This window comes from Artemia franciscana, unplaced genomic scaffold, assembly GCF_032884065.1.
Source record: "Artemia franciscana unplaced genomic scaffold, ASM3288406v1 Scaffold_2367, whole genome shotgun sequence".
Taxonomy (NCBI): domain Eukaryota; kingdom Metazoa; phylum Arthropoda; class Branchiopoda; order Anostraca; family Artemiidae; genus Artemia; species Artemia franciscana.
In genome coordinates, this window is record NW_027063268.1 from 1 (window position 1) to 17,247 (window position 17,247).

The window sequence follows — 17,247 nt, forward strand, 5'->3', positions numbered from 1 at the left end:
GTTTAAATGTAGTAATTGGAAAAGAGCCGATATTGATTTATATATATTGTCTTTATCTACACTGCTTAATTGTATTCGTGTGCCTTATCATCTACTCCAATTGCAAGTAAAGGGTAGTAAGCGTGATCTTGATAGATATTATGATGATATAATTAGATGTATGAAAGAAGCTGAAAAAATTGCGGTTCCCCAGAAACGTATTCGTATAAAAACGCGGAAATCTATATGGGCTGCCGATCCTGAATTAAAGAATTTTAAAAATAAGGCAAAACTTTGGCTTCGAATTTGGGTTGATTGTGGTAGACCTATAACGGGGTCTGTTGCGGATATAAAGCAGAAAACAAAGAATGATTATAAAAAGTACCTTAAATCTATTCGTTATAAGGGTATGAAATTTCCAGCCTCTAAAAAGGATTGGTCTAAATTGATCAATTCTGAGAAGCTGGATAAAAGTGATCTTTATAATAGTGATTCGATTTCTAGTTCAACTTGGTATGTTTACTATTTGGGAATTTTTTCCAAAATTAATTTTTTTGTGCAGTCACATTATTCTCGGTTACTTTCTAAAATTCTACCGCCTTTGCTTCATCAGGGCCATATTATTCCAGTATCAATAATTGCTGTTGAAAATGCAATTAAGCAACTGAAGTCTTCATCCATTGATATTGATGGTATTAGTGTAAATAATATAAATCCAAAGTGTGTTGTTCTTTTATTTCATTTGCAGTTGTTGTTCCAAATGTGTTTAACATCTTCTCTGGTTCCGGATAGCTTTCTTTGTGGAAATGTCACCTCAATTCTAAAGCGAGGAAAACTCCCTTCTCAATGTTTATCTTATCGCCCTATAACCACTACGTGTAACTTGAGTAAAATCCTTGAATATATTTTATTTCCTCATTTAAATGAAAATATAAATTTCGGATCGAATCAATTCGGGTTTCAAGCTGGTATTGGTTGTCAACATGCACACCGTGTTCTTTCTTCCGCCCTTAAGAATAGCATGGCTGAGGGGTCGCCACTTTATATGTGTACTTTGGACCTTTCTAAAGCTTTTGACAATGTAGTTCACAGTCAAGCTTTTTTTTCCCTTTTTAATAATGGTGTAAATCTTTCAGTCATTTTTCTTCTTCGTTTTTGGTATGAGAATTCTTTTCTCCGAATTAATAAGTCTGGATCTCCGTTTGTCCGTTTATGTCGAGGTGTCAAGCAGGGAGGGGTTTTATCACCTAGCATATTCAAAATGTGCATTTCTGGTATTTTAGATGAAATTAGATCAAATTATTTTATTGGACTCTCAGATGTTTCTTATCTTGCTTATGCAGATGACTTTTTACTTTTGTGTAAAAATAAGCAAGGTCTCTGGTTTATGGTCTCAAAAGTTTCACGTCTATTTTCTAATATTGGTCTTTCTCTTAATGTTGAGAAATGTGAATTTCAAGTTTTTAATGGTCCGACTTCCTCTAATGCTCCCTTAGCTTGTCGCGGTTTTTCAATACCCTTTGTTTCCACCTTTCGGTGGTTGAGTATTACTGTTACGAATTCAATTTCTTGCCTACGGCAGTGCACTGTTCGTGATGTTCAAAAGAAAATTCAAACGGGCTATTCTAAGATAGTTGCTAATCGAGGGAAGTATAATAGACGTGCACTCGGTAGACTATATGCTACATTTTGTGATCATTCTGTCCTTTACCTTTCTGGGCTTTATCCCCTTCTAAAGAAAAAAGATATTAATCAGATTCGGATTTTTTATTTCAGATATTGTAAATTTTTACTTTATCTCCCCCCTTGGTATAGCAATAGGAAGATAATTCGTAAGTTTGATGTCCCTGATATAAGTGCAAAGTTGGCCCTCATGTATGGAAGGTTGTCGGAATCAGCTTTTTATCGTTTATCGCCTCATCATCCTTTGGCCCGTCTGTTCGGTTAATCTCATTGTAACATAATGTTTTTTCTATTTGTAGTGTATTTTACTTGTAGTGTATCTCATTTTTTTTTTTTTTTTGTCACTCCACAAGTGCCATAACTTGTTATGATGTGGGTTAAAAATAAATTATTATTATTATTATAGGCAAGATAATATAAAATGCAATATGCTTTGGACCTAAGAGCATTCCTGCACGCAAGGGTGACTCGAAGCATCCAGGCTCCGGGGTATGAGATCCCCTCATTTAAAAAACTCTAAGATCATATTATACGACTCATGAAAATTTATTATACATTAATCCTTAATCATTTATACTTATCTATGGAGACAAAACAGAAACTAAGCCGGAATACCTCATGCGTAAATGTGTAATAAAAAACAGCAAAAATTATATTCGCCTCTTGTTCAAACTGGAGTAGTGCTGAACAATCATGTTTTTTCAGTCAATCAGAGTCAGAGGCAAGTCAGAGGCATCGGTGAGGTCTTTCTCATTCGCAAAAAACTCGAGTGAATCTAGTCAAGAATGAACCATGACAGTTCTTAGCATATAATTAACAAACCTTAGCTTGCTACATGTTCTTTTAACATGTGTTGTCACGGCCAATTTGTAAAAACGATTGGATTGCTTAAGTTGACATTTACTGGTGATTTCCTTCACCTACAAAGTCTCGGAAGCAAATTGTGCTGTGGCAATATTGGAACAGAACTTCAAACTCTACTTAAGAGCAGTGCAGTCCGAAGTTCATTCTTGGTTTTGGAAACAATATTGTTGCTAATTAGATATCTGCAACCAAAACCCTTTTTTAAGAAAGCCGAAGTAAGCAGCAATATGACTGAAAGTTGATAAGGTAAGCTCTGAGATTATCTTTCATCATTGTAATCAATCTTTTCAGCAGGATTCTGAAATGTTGTCTATAGAAATGATACATTGAGATATCAGGTTGACTCTGAATTCGGCTGTCAAAACAAAATGGTCCAAGCCATCGACTATGATGTCTGATGAGGTCTATTGTAGCGACAATTGAATTTTTTATTATGGTGGAGGTTTTATTTGTTTTTGTTCAGTGTTAATTCTTTTTATCTTGTGCTGAGGACGCCTAGTTTAGATACAACCGAAATATCCGCGTTATTTTAGTCGTTCATCTCTTTTCTCTCTACTGGCCGCAGTCTCATTTGAGGTTTTTTGTTTTTTTTTGAATTTAATCTCTCTTTGTTGTTTATCCCCCTGAAAACTTCAGTATACTTCAAAATAACCAATACTATATGTAACCAATGGACAAAGTTTTTTTACAGCCCTTCCGCCAGGAATTGTGGGGGTTAATACGTATTTACATATAGATATTTACGGTTAATACATATTTACTAGATTTTTCGACTGTGCTGAACAAAACGGCTGTTTTAAAATTTTATCCTGTGACTTTGGGGAAAAAATGAGCTTAGGAGGGGGCCTAGTTTTAATGTAATCCTTACTTTCAGTTGAAAAAGCTTTTTTTTTTTTTAATTTCTCATTGATTTTTAAATAATGCTGGAAAATCAAGCGTCCCCCCCCCCACTTCATGAAAATTTTATTCCCCAATGAAAAATTCATCAATGGAAAGATCTTCTCATGTTACCTCCACCCCCCCCCCCACAACCAGAAAAAATAACCCCTGAAAAAGTCAGTATACTTCGTCTATAACCAAAACTATGTGCAAACAATGGGCAAAGTTCAAACTTGCAGCCCTTCCCCCGGAGACTGAGGGGGATTAAGTCGTCCTAAAATACGTATTTATTCAGTTTTCAACTTTTCATTCAGTTTTCAGTTTTCAACATAATAACAATCTCAAAATTTTTATCTGCTGACTTTGGGAAAACAATTGGCGTGGGAGGGGTCCTGGTTACCCTCTAATTTTACGGGTCACTTAAAAAGGTCACTAGAACTTTTAATTTTCGTTAAAATGAGCCCAGTTTTTGAAAAACCAGTTTTTGACTTTTACTTTATAAGTTAAAATTGTCAGATACAACCTTAAGACATTTTAAAATTTGACGTATGAATACCTAATAATTAGTAAGCAATCAATTTACTTACAGTTTCCATGTCAGGAGGATCTCTTAAGCGGAGTGACATTTGACCGACGGCGAAGGGCATCACTTCTTTCAGCCCGGACCATGTCATCACAACATTGCCAGCTTCCACCAGTTTGTCCACTAGAGGTCGACTGTCGCGATGCTCTTTAATGATTGGCTAACAAAGAAACATTTATATATATATATATATATATATATATATATATATATATATATATATATATATATATATATATATATATATATATATATATATATATATATATATATATATATATATATATATATATATATATATATATATATATATATATATATATATATATATATATATATATATATATATATATATATATATATATATATATATATATATATATATATATATATATATATATATATATATATATATATATATATATATATATATATATATATATATATATATATATATATATATATATATATATATATATATATATATATATATATATATATATATATATATATATATATATATATATATATATATATATATATATATATATATATATATATATATATATATATATATATATATATATATATATATATATATATATATATATATATATATATATATATATATATATATATATATATATATATATATATATATATATATATATATATATATATATATATATATATATATATATATATATATATATATATATATATATATATATATATATATATATATATATATATATATATATATATATATATATATATATATATATATATATATATATATATATATATATATATATATATATATATATATATATATATATATATATATATATATATATATATATATATATATATTATTCTCGTATATAGCAGAAATGTTATTCTCGTATATAGCACTAATCACTTTAATGTACAGTAATTTATCAGGTTTAGCATTCTGATACTGTACTGAATATTTCTCTTTAACTCTTTCTTTGTCACAAAATGAAGACCCGATTCAATCTTTAAATGGGACATGTCCAGACTGACGGTTCCCTGTCAGTTTTATTACATACTGTAAAATTATACTTATTGCGGCTAATTACATATGTATGGCTCAGTATAATAATATGCAGTTATCAATTCAGGCTGAATCTTCCACAACTTCAATAATTTTATCAAAGGCCTCCATTCCTCCTTAGTTTATATTTTCAAGCTCTCTTCACTTTCCTTACATTCCCTTTATTTTCATATAATCTATCACTCAAATAATTTTTGTAAAACCTTCTTCTTTCCTACTAAACACAGGCGACTATACCATTAATCCTAGCTGCATTTCAACCATCCTTGCTAAGAAACAATCAGCAGCTTCACCAATATTTTTCCTCAAATTATTCAACTTATCTTGTACACTCTAGAATTTCAAACCCTCCAGTTTGATATTTGATTCTCCCTAAAGAGATTCTCTTAAATTCTCATCCTGGAGTCTAGCAATGTCATAACTTCCTCGAAGGTGATCACCCTTTCCATATTTCAGCTTTAGATTTACCCCAGACACTATTGCAAGATGATTTTTACTTTTCATATAAAAACAGCGCCCCTATACATTCTTTCTTGTACTGATTCTCCCAATCTACAGATAACAATAAGAAAATTAAAAAGGTTGGCTGCCTTACTATATTAGGATTATCATGATACTTTTAGTGTCATTTTACGAACAAACACTGTACTACTTTTAAGAAGACCGTTATAACCGCAAAACTCCAGCGGTCTTATATCGTTTCTGATTTCCTTTTCGACGCCAAATTTACCAAAGCTATAATATATTCCCATTTCGAAAATCTCCTAATAAAAACAGAATATTTCTACCCTGGATTCTGTTTATTTATCCAAGCAACTATAACTAAACTTCATTTGAGTCACTACTATCTCCATAAGTCATTTCTAAAGGAACATATAGTACTAGAAGTTTTTTTATTAACCCCTTTCCGACTTGAGCAAGACTTGGCAGCTTGATTTTCATCATCGAGTCCTACTCCCTGCCTATGCATTTATCATCCATGCCAAAATAAAAAAAAAAACTTAATTTCATCCGTCTACCCCAGAAATATGAGTTTCTATGACGTCTATAAAGTCAGGCTGAAAATGTGTGAATTTGTTAACCAAAAACTTGAAATTATAGAAGTTTATTAGCATTGTAAAATTCCAAGCTGCAAGTTTCATATAATTTAAATCAGTAGAATTTTAATGGCATCAGGAAAAGTAATTGGGACTAACCAATAGAAATCAGTGACTAAGCCTTCTTCTCAAGTAGACACAAATCACTTAAGCCGGCTTGGTAGCGGAAATAAAGAAGTCCCTGGGACCTCCAGTTGAATGAAGGCTTTCTGCGCCTTCCGCAAAATTAACAACAAAATCTTCCACAAGCAAACTCGGAGTATATTACCTCTGATTGATTATATACTCATGCCTACAAATATTACCCTAATGTTGATAGAGGCAGCCCAAATAACGCATATAACTATTTTGATTACCATACATTTTGTATATTCTGATTTATCTCATTTGTCTTGTTTTTTAAGGCGAGTAAAGACGATCGAATAAAGAATTTAAGCTTATGAAACAATCAACTTTTTTCGAGAGTATTAATAAAGAGTTCTATTATATATTTATTATATAATTAATAAAATAGAGTTCAAAAAAAGGTAAGGAGTAATACAAAACTTAAAACATACAGAAATTTAGACGTGTAGCGAATCAACCTTCAGACGTAGATTAACTAGCCCATTATGGTTAAATAAATAAAAAAAATTAAAAGTAAGTCAAATTAAGAATAGCAAAGGTTACTATGAGAGAAACACTGAAATTTGTAACGAACAGAAATGAAGAAAACAGTCAATTATATCTTTATATGAGAAGATATTATCATAAGCAAGGGTTGGGCTACCAACCGATTAAACTTTGTAAGGAACGGAGTTTTCTACTGAAGAAATTCATACATAACAGAACTTATAAAGTTTAGTTTCCACGCACAATTGCAAAAAAAAAAAGTATATATATATATATATATATATATATATATATATATATATATATATATATATATATATATATATATATATATATATATATATATATATATATATATATATATATATATATATATATATATATATATATATATATATATATATATATATATATATATATATATATATATATATATATATATATATATATATATATATATATATATATATATATCAGAGTTGGCTCGTTAACCTCCAATCCCATTCAGTTTTTAAAAAGACATTATTACTTTCTACTTTAAATCGAATAAGCCCCTGTTAAGCACACCCTTATAACAAAAACAAACGTATCTAAATTATTTAAACCCCCCTTCCCTCCTCCAGGCCACTTCCAGCGCAATAGATAAGCTTTTGTTAGTCTTAAATAATTTTGACTGATCACCTTTTATATAGTCCAGTTTTGCAATCATCACAATAAATAAACTATAAAAATAAAAACCTACTGTCATTCTGACATCATAATAACCTGCGTGCAAGGGCTTAACACTCGAAACCGTTTGAGTCAGTTCTGTAATGCGATGTTATCGAAACCAAAGTGAAGATTCTCTAAACTTATTACCTGAATCTTCTCTATGAAATTTTCAAAATTGGCATCAACATTTCTCGAGATGAAATTCCAAAGGCGACTCGAAATTTGACTGTCTTTAAACTTTTCTCCATTGTCTTTCCCATGCCTACAAAATACTAAATTTTTATTACTATAATATAACGCATAAGCTTATTTTTAGATTTAGTTCAGATGACAGCTAACTATTTTATAAACTTTATATTAATTTACTCCTCAAAATAATATTTTTCTACTGCAACTAGCCAAAACATAGTTACCATTTCTAAATCAGCAAAAATTATAATTTTTTTCAAAAAATACTAATTTTCAGAATCCGGGCCATTATGGGCCAGATTTGTTCTTTATTAAGTAACACCTGTTGTTTCTACCATAAAATCCATTTTGAACAGAAGGAAAGTTTCAGCCAGAAACGATTAAACTTTCCAGAATTCGAGTTTAAATTGGCCCATTTCCCATTGCAATGTCTGTTTCAATTAAAAATTACTCTGCATGTTTTAATTAATGTTAGCAGACGTCTTGAAAATTTATCCAGCATCTTCAATCTCCTATGAATTTTAAAGTGGAAAGGGATTAGCGGCAGCTTGAGCTTTGCTTTATTTTAAAGTGAGTCTGTTCCTGGAACCGAGCCAGGATGTAGGCGCTGTCCCGAGTTAAATTCTCAGCCATATTACAAAATTTCAGAAAATCGACTCGAATTGTATTGGAAACCGTACAAGTATTTTGTCTGCCTTGTAAACTTCTATTAGAAACTTGTTTTTACATTGAAAATTGAAAAAGACTGGAAATTCTAGCATCACATTGGTCAAAATGAGTGTACTAAGACTCACTGCATTAGGGCTGACCATGAAGAGAAGTGCAAGAATGAGGGGCCCAGTTTACCTTGACATTATAAAATACCAAATTATTTATGGGACTTTGACTTTTAACGATCAAGCCCACGACACTCTTAAATTCGCTCAAACGTGATCAAGATTTACTCAAAGGTTTTCAAATCAGCCATCAACATTTATTTAAGGTTGACTCATACCTTTGATTCATAAATTCAAAAAAAAAAATAAAGGATGCATCTGAAAGACAAATTGGATAATCAAAATTCAACATATATCAACTCTCCCTCCCCTCTTAATTCATATATAAACAGATGGCGCTGGTCCGTATTTTGTTTCGTTTCTTTCAACTTGGTCATACCTTATTGTGTTACTCCTATATCAGTTTCTCCAAACTTCCCTTGTACTAGTTATCGTGGTAAGAAGTATGCTTTAACTAGGGTTGATTCCTCTGTGGCCTTTTTTTTTAGTGCCCCAGACCCATTTATGGTCAAGTTATATACGAAATACGAAAGCAGGTGTTGACCTCATTTACTGCCTGAACCGCAGAAATGTTATTCTCGTACATAGCACTAATCACTTTAATGTACAGTAATTTATCAGGTTTAGCATTCTGATACTGTACTGAATATTTCTCTTTAACTCTTTCTTTGTCACTAAATGAATCCCCGTTTCAATCTCTAATTGGGACATGTCCAGACTGACAGTTCCCTGTCAATTTTATTTCATACTGTAAAATTATACTTATTGCGGCTAATTACATATTTATGGCTCAGTATAATAATGTGCAGTGTTATCAATTCAGGCTGAATCTTCCCCAACTTCCGTAATTTTATCAAAGGCCTCCATTCCTCCTTAGTTTATATTTTCAAGCTCTCTTCACTTTCCTTACATTCCCTTTTATTTGCATATAATCTATCACTCAAATAATTTTTGTAAAACCTTCTTCTTTCCTACTAAACACAGGCGACTACACTATTAATCCTAGCTGCATTTCCAACCATCCTTGCTAAGAAACAATCAGCAGCTTCGTCAACATTTTCCCCCAAATTATTCCACTTATCTTGTACACTCTAGAATTTCAAACCCTCCAGTTTGATATTTGACTCTCCCTAAAGAGTTTCTCTTAAATTCTAATCCTGGAGTTTATCAATGTCATAACTTCCTCGAAGGTGATCACCCTTTCCATATTTCAGCTTTAGGTTAACCCCAGACAGTATGGCAAGATGATTTTTACTTTTCATATAAAAACAGCACCCCTATACATTCTTTCTTGTACTGATTCTCCCAATCTAAGATGACAGTAAGAAAATTAAAAAGGTTGGCTGCCTTAATATAATGGGATTACCATGTTACTTTTAGTGTCATTTTACGAACAAACACTGTACTACTTTTAAGCAGACCGTTATAACCGCAAAACTCCAGCGGTCTTATATCGTTTCTAATTACCTTTCCGAAGCCAACTTTACCAAAGCTATAATATATTCCCATTTCGAAAATCTCCTAATAAAAACAGAATATTTCTACCCTGAATTCTGTTTATTTATCCAAGCAGCTGTAAGTAAACTTCATTTGAGTCACTACTATCTCCATAAGTCATTTCTACAGAAACATATAATACTAGAATTCTTTTATTAACCCCTTTCCGACTTGAGCAAGACTTGGCAGTTTGATTTTCGTCATCGAGTCCTACTCCCTGCCTATGCATTTATCATCCAAGCCAAAATAAAAAAAAAAACCTTAATTTCATCCGTCTACCCCAGGAATATGAGTTTCTAAGACGTCTATAAAGTCAGGCTGAAAACGTGCGAATTTGTTAACCAAAAACTTGAAATTATAGAAGTTTATTAGCATTGTAAAATTCCAAGCTGCAAGTTTCGTATAAATTAAATCAGTAGAATTTTAATGGCATCAGGAAAAGTAATTGGGACTAACCAATGAAAATCAGTGACTAAGCCTTCTTCTCAAGTAGACACAAATCACTTAAGCCGTCTTGGTACCGGAAATAAAGAAGGCCCTGGGACCTCCAGTTGAATGAAGGCTTTCTGCGCCTTCCGCAGAATTAAAAACAAAATCGTCCACAAGCAAACTCGGAGTATATTACCTCTGATTGATTATATACTCATGTCTACAAATATTACCCTAATGTTGATAGAGGCAGCCCAAATAACGCATATAACTATTTTGATTACCATACGTTTTGTATATTCTGATTTGTCTCATTTGTCTTGTTTTTTAAGGCGAGTAAAGACGATCGAAAAAAAAATTTAAGCTTATGAAACTATCAACTTTCTTCGAGAGTATTAATAAAGAGTTCTATTATATATTTATTATATAATTAATAAAATAGAGTTCAAAAAAAGGTAAGGAGTAATAGAAAACTTAAAACATACAGAAATTTAGACGTATAGCGAATCAACCTTCAGACGTAGATTAACTAGCCCATTATGGTTAAATATATAAAAAAAAATTAAAAGTAAGTCAAATTAAGAATAGCAAAGGTTACTATGAGAGAAACAATGAAATTTGTAACGAACAGAAATGAAGAAAACAGTCAATTATATCTTTATATGAGAAGATATTATCATAAGCAAGGGTTGGGCTACCAACCCCTTAAACTTTGTAAGGAAAGAAGTTTTCTACTGAAGAAATTCATACATAACAGAACTTATAAAGTTTAGTTTCCACGCACAATTGCAAAAAAAAAGTGTATATATATATCAGAGTTGGCTGCTAACCTCCAATCCCATTCAGTTTTTAAAAAGACATTATAACTTTCTACTTTAAATCGAATAAGCCCCTGTTAAGCACACCCTTATAACAGAAACAAACGTATTTGAAATTATTTCAACCCCCCTTCCCTCCTCCAGTCCACTTCCAGCACAATAGATAAGCTTTTGTTAATCTTAAATATTTTTGAGTGATCACCTTTGATACAGTCCAGTTTTGCAATCATCACAATAAATAAACTATAAAAATAAAAACCTACTGTAATTCTGACATTATAATAACCTGCGTGCAAGGGCTTAACACTCAAAACCGTTTGAGTCAGTTCTGTAATGCGATGTTATCGACACCAAAGTGAAGATACTCTACACTTATTACCTGAACCTTCTCTATGAAATTTCTAAAATTGGCATCAACATTTCTAAAGATGAAATTCCAAAGGCGACTCGAAATTTGACTGTCTTTAAACTTTTCTCCATTGTCTTTCTTTTACCTACTAAATACAAAATTTTTATTATTATAACATAACACATAAGTTTATTTTTAGATTTAATTCGGACGACAGCTAACTTTTTATAAACTTTATATTAATTTACTCCTCAAAATAATATTTTACTACTACAACTAGCCAAAACACAGTTACCATTTCTAAATCAGCAAAAATTATAATTTTTTTCAAAAAATACTAATTTTCAGAATCCGGGCCATTATGGGCCAGATTTGTTCTTTACTAAATCCATTTTGAACAGAAGGAAAGCTTCTGCCAGAAACGATGAAACTTTCGAGAATTCGAGTTTCAATCGGCCCATTTCCCATTGCAATGTCAGTTTCAATTAAAATTATTCTGCATGTTTTAATTAATGTTAGCAGACGTCTTGGAAATTTATCCAGCATCTTCAATCTCCTATGAATTTTAAACTGGAAAGGGATTAGCGGCAGCTTGAGCTTTGCTTTATTTTAAAGTGAGTCTGTTCTTGGAACCGAGTCAGGATGCAGACGCTGTCCCGAATTAATTTTCAGCCATATTACAAGATTTCAGAAAATATACTCGAATTGTTTTTGAAACCGTACAAGACTTTTGTCTGCCTTGTAATCTTCTATTAGAAACTTATTTTTACATTGAAAATTGAAAAAGATTGGAAATTCTAGCATCACATTGGTCAAAATGAGTGTACTAAGACTCACTGCATTAGGCTGACCATGAAAAGGAGTGCAAGAATGAGGAGCCCAGTTTACCTTGAAATTATAAAATACTAAATAATTTATGGGATTTTGACTTTTAACGATCAAGGCCACGACACTCTTAAATTCGCTCTAACGTGATCAAAATTTACTCAAAGGTTTTCAAATCAGCCATCAACATTTATTTAAGGTTGACACATACCTTTGATTCATAAATTCAATAAAAAAAAATAAAGAAAGCATCTGAAAGACAAATTGGATAATCAAAATTTAACATATATCAACTCCAAACCTAAAACCAAACTGTTCTTCTCTTAAAACATGATCTCCAGCATCTCAAATTAAAAAAAAAAGTATCATCATACTAAGCAGGTTATTTCCTAGAATAACTAAGTTAATGCCTCAATAATCACCTATTAATGCCTCTATAATCACCTATTATTTTTCCTATTAATTGAGAAAACGACTTTCCGAAAATTATTTTTTCAAAGAAAAGAAAAAAGCCCTATTAAACTAAAACTTACCATTAGAGAAACCCATTAGAGAAAACTTTTTATAACAATTCAAACTCAGAACAACCGGAAACTACTATTAAAGAACAAATTAAAACCAAAACGAACCGAAATTAAGTAAACAATAACAGCAAACAGAGAGATATAGGTACTAATCTACAAGCAAAGCTTCTTAGACTTAGTAACCACTTGACGTTTGAAATAGTTTTTTTTTAGTATTAGTAAATTGATAAAAATTGAATATAAAAGAATAAATAGATTTTAAAACGAGTAAAAAATAAGTAATTATTCAAGTTGAACGTAAAACGAATAAAAATTGTTACAAATAGGATATCATACACTCAGCCATTTTTGAGACCTATCCCAGGGACTTTGAGGGGGTTATGCCATTACCAGTGGCAAAGTTATTGGACTTTTTGACTATTTTGAACAAGATAGTTGTTTCAAATCTTAATACGAAGTTATAAAGGAGGACTGCTAAAAAAGGAATAAGAAAGGGTCTTGTTGCCCTCCAGCCCACTTTTACCATCCCCCTCAACATGACTCGATGGTTCGAACTTAATACTATCAGCGGTTCATGACAGATTACACACACCTTTTTGATAAGCTGGGTACACGTAGCATCTTTTGATTTAGTTTGGCATGTCCTTCAATATTTCAAATAGTTTTAACTAATTAACCTCAACCGTTCCAAAAACACCCAGAATCAGTTGATTATCTTCAGAATCTTTTTCCAAAGATGTGAGGAGTTTTGCCGCCCCTACAAGTCTAGTTATTTGATCTTTTGGCTATCTTAACCTTAACTCTCTTGAGCCTTTTGGATAAAATAAAATGATTCCACCTATTTTCTACATTGTAGAACTTCAAACTCTCCAGTTTAACGTTTAATTCTTCATTTACCTCCTATATTTCCTTCCCTCTATAATCGTATTCGTAGATATAACGTTATTCGTAGTTTCTATATTCGTAGATGGCACTGGCTCTTGCTTTGTTTGATTTTTTCAGTATGGTCATTCCAAATTCGATTGAATCAATAATTTTTTTTTTCTTGATAAGTAAAAAGTTCTAATAGGGATAAATACTCTTAACAGAGTAACAAATTTCAGAAAAATACTAAATATTCCGGGAACATACGGAGTGACCGCCGTTAATAGTAATACTGATTGAAGTAGTAAGTAATAGCAGTAATAATACTACTGATGACGTTTACTGCATGTGTGGCTGAAATATCTTTTTTTTGTGAAATTTAAGAAATTATCTAGGTTATTTTTAGAATGAATAAGAGACCAGGTTAGGGAAAATAGTTCGTCCTTTTTCAGTCTTCAGTCAGTCACTGACCAAGTTCAAATGCTCTGGATAATTTTTTTCCACTCAGTCATTATGTCAAAACATATGATATTTACAAAACCACCCCGGTTGTAAAGTCTGGTTCAGGACTGTTAATCTTAGGCTGTTAAATGAAGCCTACTGGAAAAAGATCAGAGACTAAACTATCCATTTTGAAGCATATCTATGTTCCTATCTCCACTTCTTCTGTAGCTTGATCACAGGCTTAAGATATTGCATAAATCTTTCCGTATATTCGGTTTAGGTTTGATTTTCTTTTACTCTGGTTTTTGGACAAAATGAATGATAAACACATAATAATGCATACTAATTAAATATATAATAGATTAAATGGATTGGTACCCTATCCAGAAATCTTTGCCATTTAGAATTTTGTTGAGTTTTGTTTCACTTGCCATATAAAATTACTTTCTCTTTCTATTGGAGAATTTTATTTGTAAATATTTCAAATACCAAAAACTAGGGGGTACACCTTTATTCAAGTTTATTTACACTTTTTTAAGTATTATCTCCCCTCAGCTTTTTGTTACGTAGTTTAAAGTCCGATAATTTCATTTACAAAATCGTGATTCAAAAATACTGTTATCTACAAAAAGTTAAATGTTAAAAAAATCATTATTTTCCAGGAAAAGAAAAACATCAATAACTCCTCTAGTGATAAAGAAATCAATCAATCCGCTAAAATACTACCTAGGAAGAAATTCAAGTTTTTTTTGGAATTAGATATTGATGAAACTAACGGAATACGGTATGCAAAGAAAAATTCTTAAATTTTAAACCAATTTTATTATAAAATTAATGTCCTGAGTTTTTTTAATAGAAGATCAGAATATGGATTTTCTGAGGATAAGAGCTTGTGAGGCAAGAAACAGGACCATCTTCATTTCAATCTACCTTGAACTACCCAAAATTACTGTCAATAACCATAACAGGTTCCCCGCTCCTATTGTAGAAAGCCTCCAACTATATTACAGGGCTTCCAAAGGTTAAAGGAGTCAATAATAGGAAGTTTAGGGACTTTTTTGCGTAAAAAAAGGATCTTTCAGAACCTTCCTGATACAAAGAAAAGGTCAATGGAGACATGATCCAGTTATTGTTTTTTATATAAATGACAAAATCAACGCCATACTCGATATTCACACCGATTTCACAAAAATGTAAAGTGAGGACAGATGTCAACAAGCGCCTGTAGTGTCATCATCTTCTAGAAGCACATGGGTAATATCAAGAGAATCTGACTAGTTAGCTTTCCATGTGGATCTTCTGATCTTTCTTTTTTTCTTGATGTTCATCTATCAAGTTACCAAAATAGGACAAAATCAAAGGCTACCAATTCAGTTACTGACTATTTTCTGGTCACTAACCAGTATATACGAGGGTATCTGCAACTCCCAAATAATTTGTTCTGAAAGATAAAATTTGAGACTGTTGTGGTAAACAATTACTCCTACTAGATTTTGTTAAAATGAGTATTTATTTAGCACTATTACTTTTAAATCTTTTTTTAAGTTACTACGGGCCGAAGAGCATTCACATCAATGGCTACTTTAGTAAACTTATTAGTCTACTAAGATGAAGCTGAGATTCAACGCCAAATCCCCAGCAATACAAATCTCAAGCAACGAAAACCAAAAGACTTGGAGCTTAAGCGACTCCAGGGGCAAAGAGAGTCAAATCTTTTCGTCCATTATTATTAATTAGACGAAGACGCTGAAAGGATTATGCAGTCTTCAGGACTATAAATCTCACTAACACAATTAGAAAACTTCTTTGTAAAAGGTGACTTGAGACCTGTCTATGGGAGTTGATAGGCCTACTGGACGACTTGTTAGATTTATCCAATTAAACACCAGCTAATACAATTTCCGTTTTCGTTCCCATTATTTCTCCATTAAAGATTTGAAGAAGAATCGGGAAGCTAAGAAAAAAAGCGAAGCTTCGTCCCGTCTCCCTCACTCCTAAAAACTATGGGAAGGATTCACTGCTGATATGCTGAAGGAAATAATCCTTCTTCTTACACGCCTGAGGAGATTCGGGAACCTCAAATCCACTTTAATGAGCTAGTTTATCACTTTAATGAGCTCTAATAGAAAATTAATAAAAAGAAATTTATATCTGGCTGAATTTAATTTCCATTCACCTCAAATCTCCATCTCCCAAAAGTGTTTTGCACTGTGAATTGGAATGCATTAGTTCAGATACTAGTCTCTGCAGTCATTTTCACTCCCTTATGCATAAGGAGTCACTAATGCGTTACCAGATGGTACGCAAAATAATATGGTAAATTAAAAACAAGAGAAATCACCAGCCGAGAACATCTAACTTTCGGCTTTTAATCAAGTTACCAAAAAAGATCATACCCCGTTTATGTCGAAGACGCCTAATAATCCTAAGTTATAAAAAAAAAAAATTATCTACCCGACTTGTGTCAGCTACCTCATATTCTACATCGGCAATGTCATTACAGTGGGTTTTGGTGAGTCTCTTCTTCTCTCCTATAAGATGCTGCTATCATCACTGTTATTCCATTTCCGACTTTTTCAAAAGACGCTGTTCTTCTTCTTTGAAATTTAAATTCTTTTCAATGTACGGTGCGACCCTTCTCCATGACTGGAAAAACACAAAAATGTTGTAAACAGTCCTGTCTTACTGGTTCACAAAATATATATCAATGGACATTTACAGCATAGTGGGGGCTCACCTAAAGTACAGTCATAGTAAAGTGTGCTCAATGAATTAGCTCCTCCCCCTTCCCCCAGCATTGCTCTACATATTTTATATTTCATCAAAATAGGATTCAATATCTAGTTTAATGAAAAAACAGGTTTTTTTCAACTGAAAGTAAGGAGCAGCATTAAAACTCAAAACGAACCGAAATTATTCCACATACGAGGGAGTTACCCCCCCCCCCCCCTGCTCAGTACCATTTCTTTTCACGTTAAAATTTTATCTCTTTTAGAAAAGCTGAATATTCTAATAAAACTGCCCCTTTCTTTCAAGAATCAATCTT

At 31.9% G+C, this 17,247-nt stretch overlaps 1 long non-coding RNA gene across 3 annotated transcripts; it reads right to left on the reverse strand.

Moving 5' to 3' along the window:
* Nucleotides 1-3,997: 3,997 nt before the first annotated feature.
* On the reverse strand, nt 3,998-16,841 carry LOC136042890 (uncharacterized). Of its 3 annotated transcripts, none has more exons than XR_010621477.1 (4): nt 16,674-16,841; nt 11,575-11,689; nt 7,634-7,758; nt 3,998-4,148 (listed from the first exon to the last, which is right to left on the reverse strand). It is a non-coding gene; the product is annotated as an uncharacterized LOC136042890 (long non-coding RNA). The 3 variants fall into 3 exon arrangements; XR_010621478.1 differs by having other exon boundaries at nt 7,634-7,748; nt 16,656-16,841; XR_010621476.1 differs by having other exon boundaries at nt 16,656-16,841.
* Nucleotides 16,842-17,247: the final 406 nt, after the last annotated feature.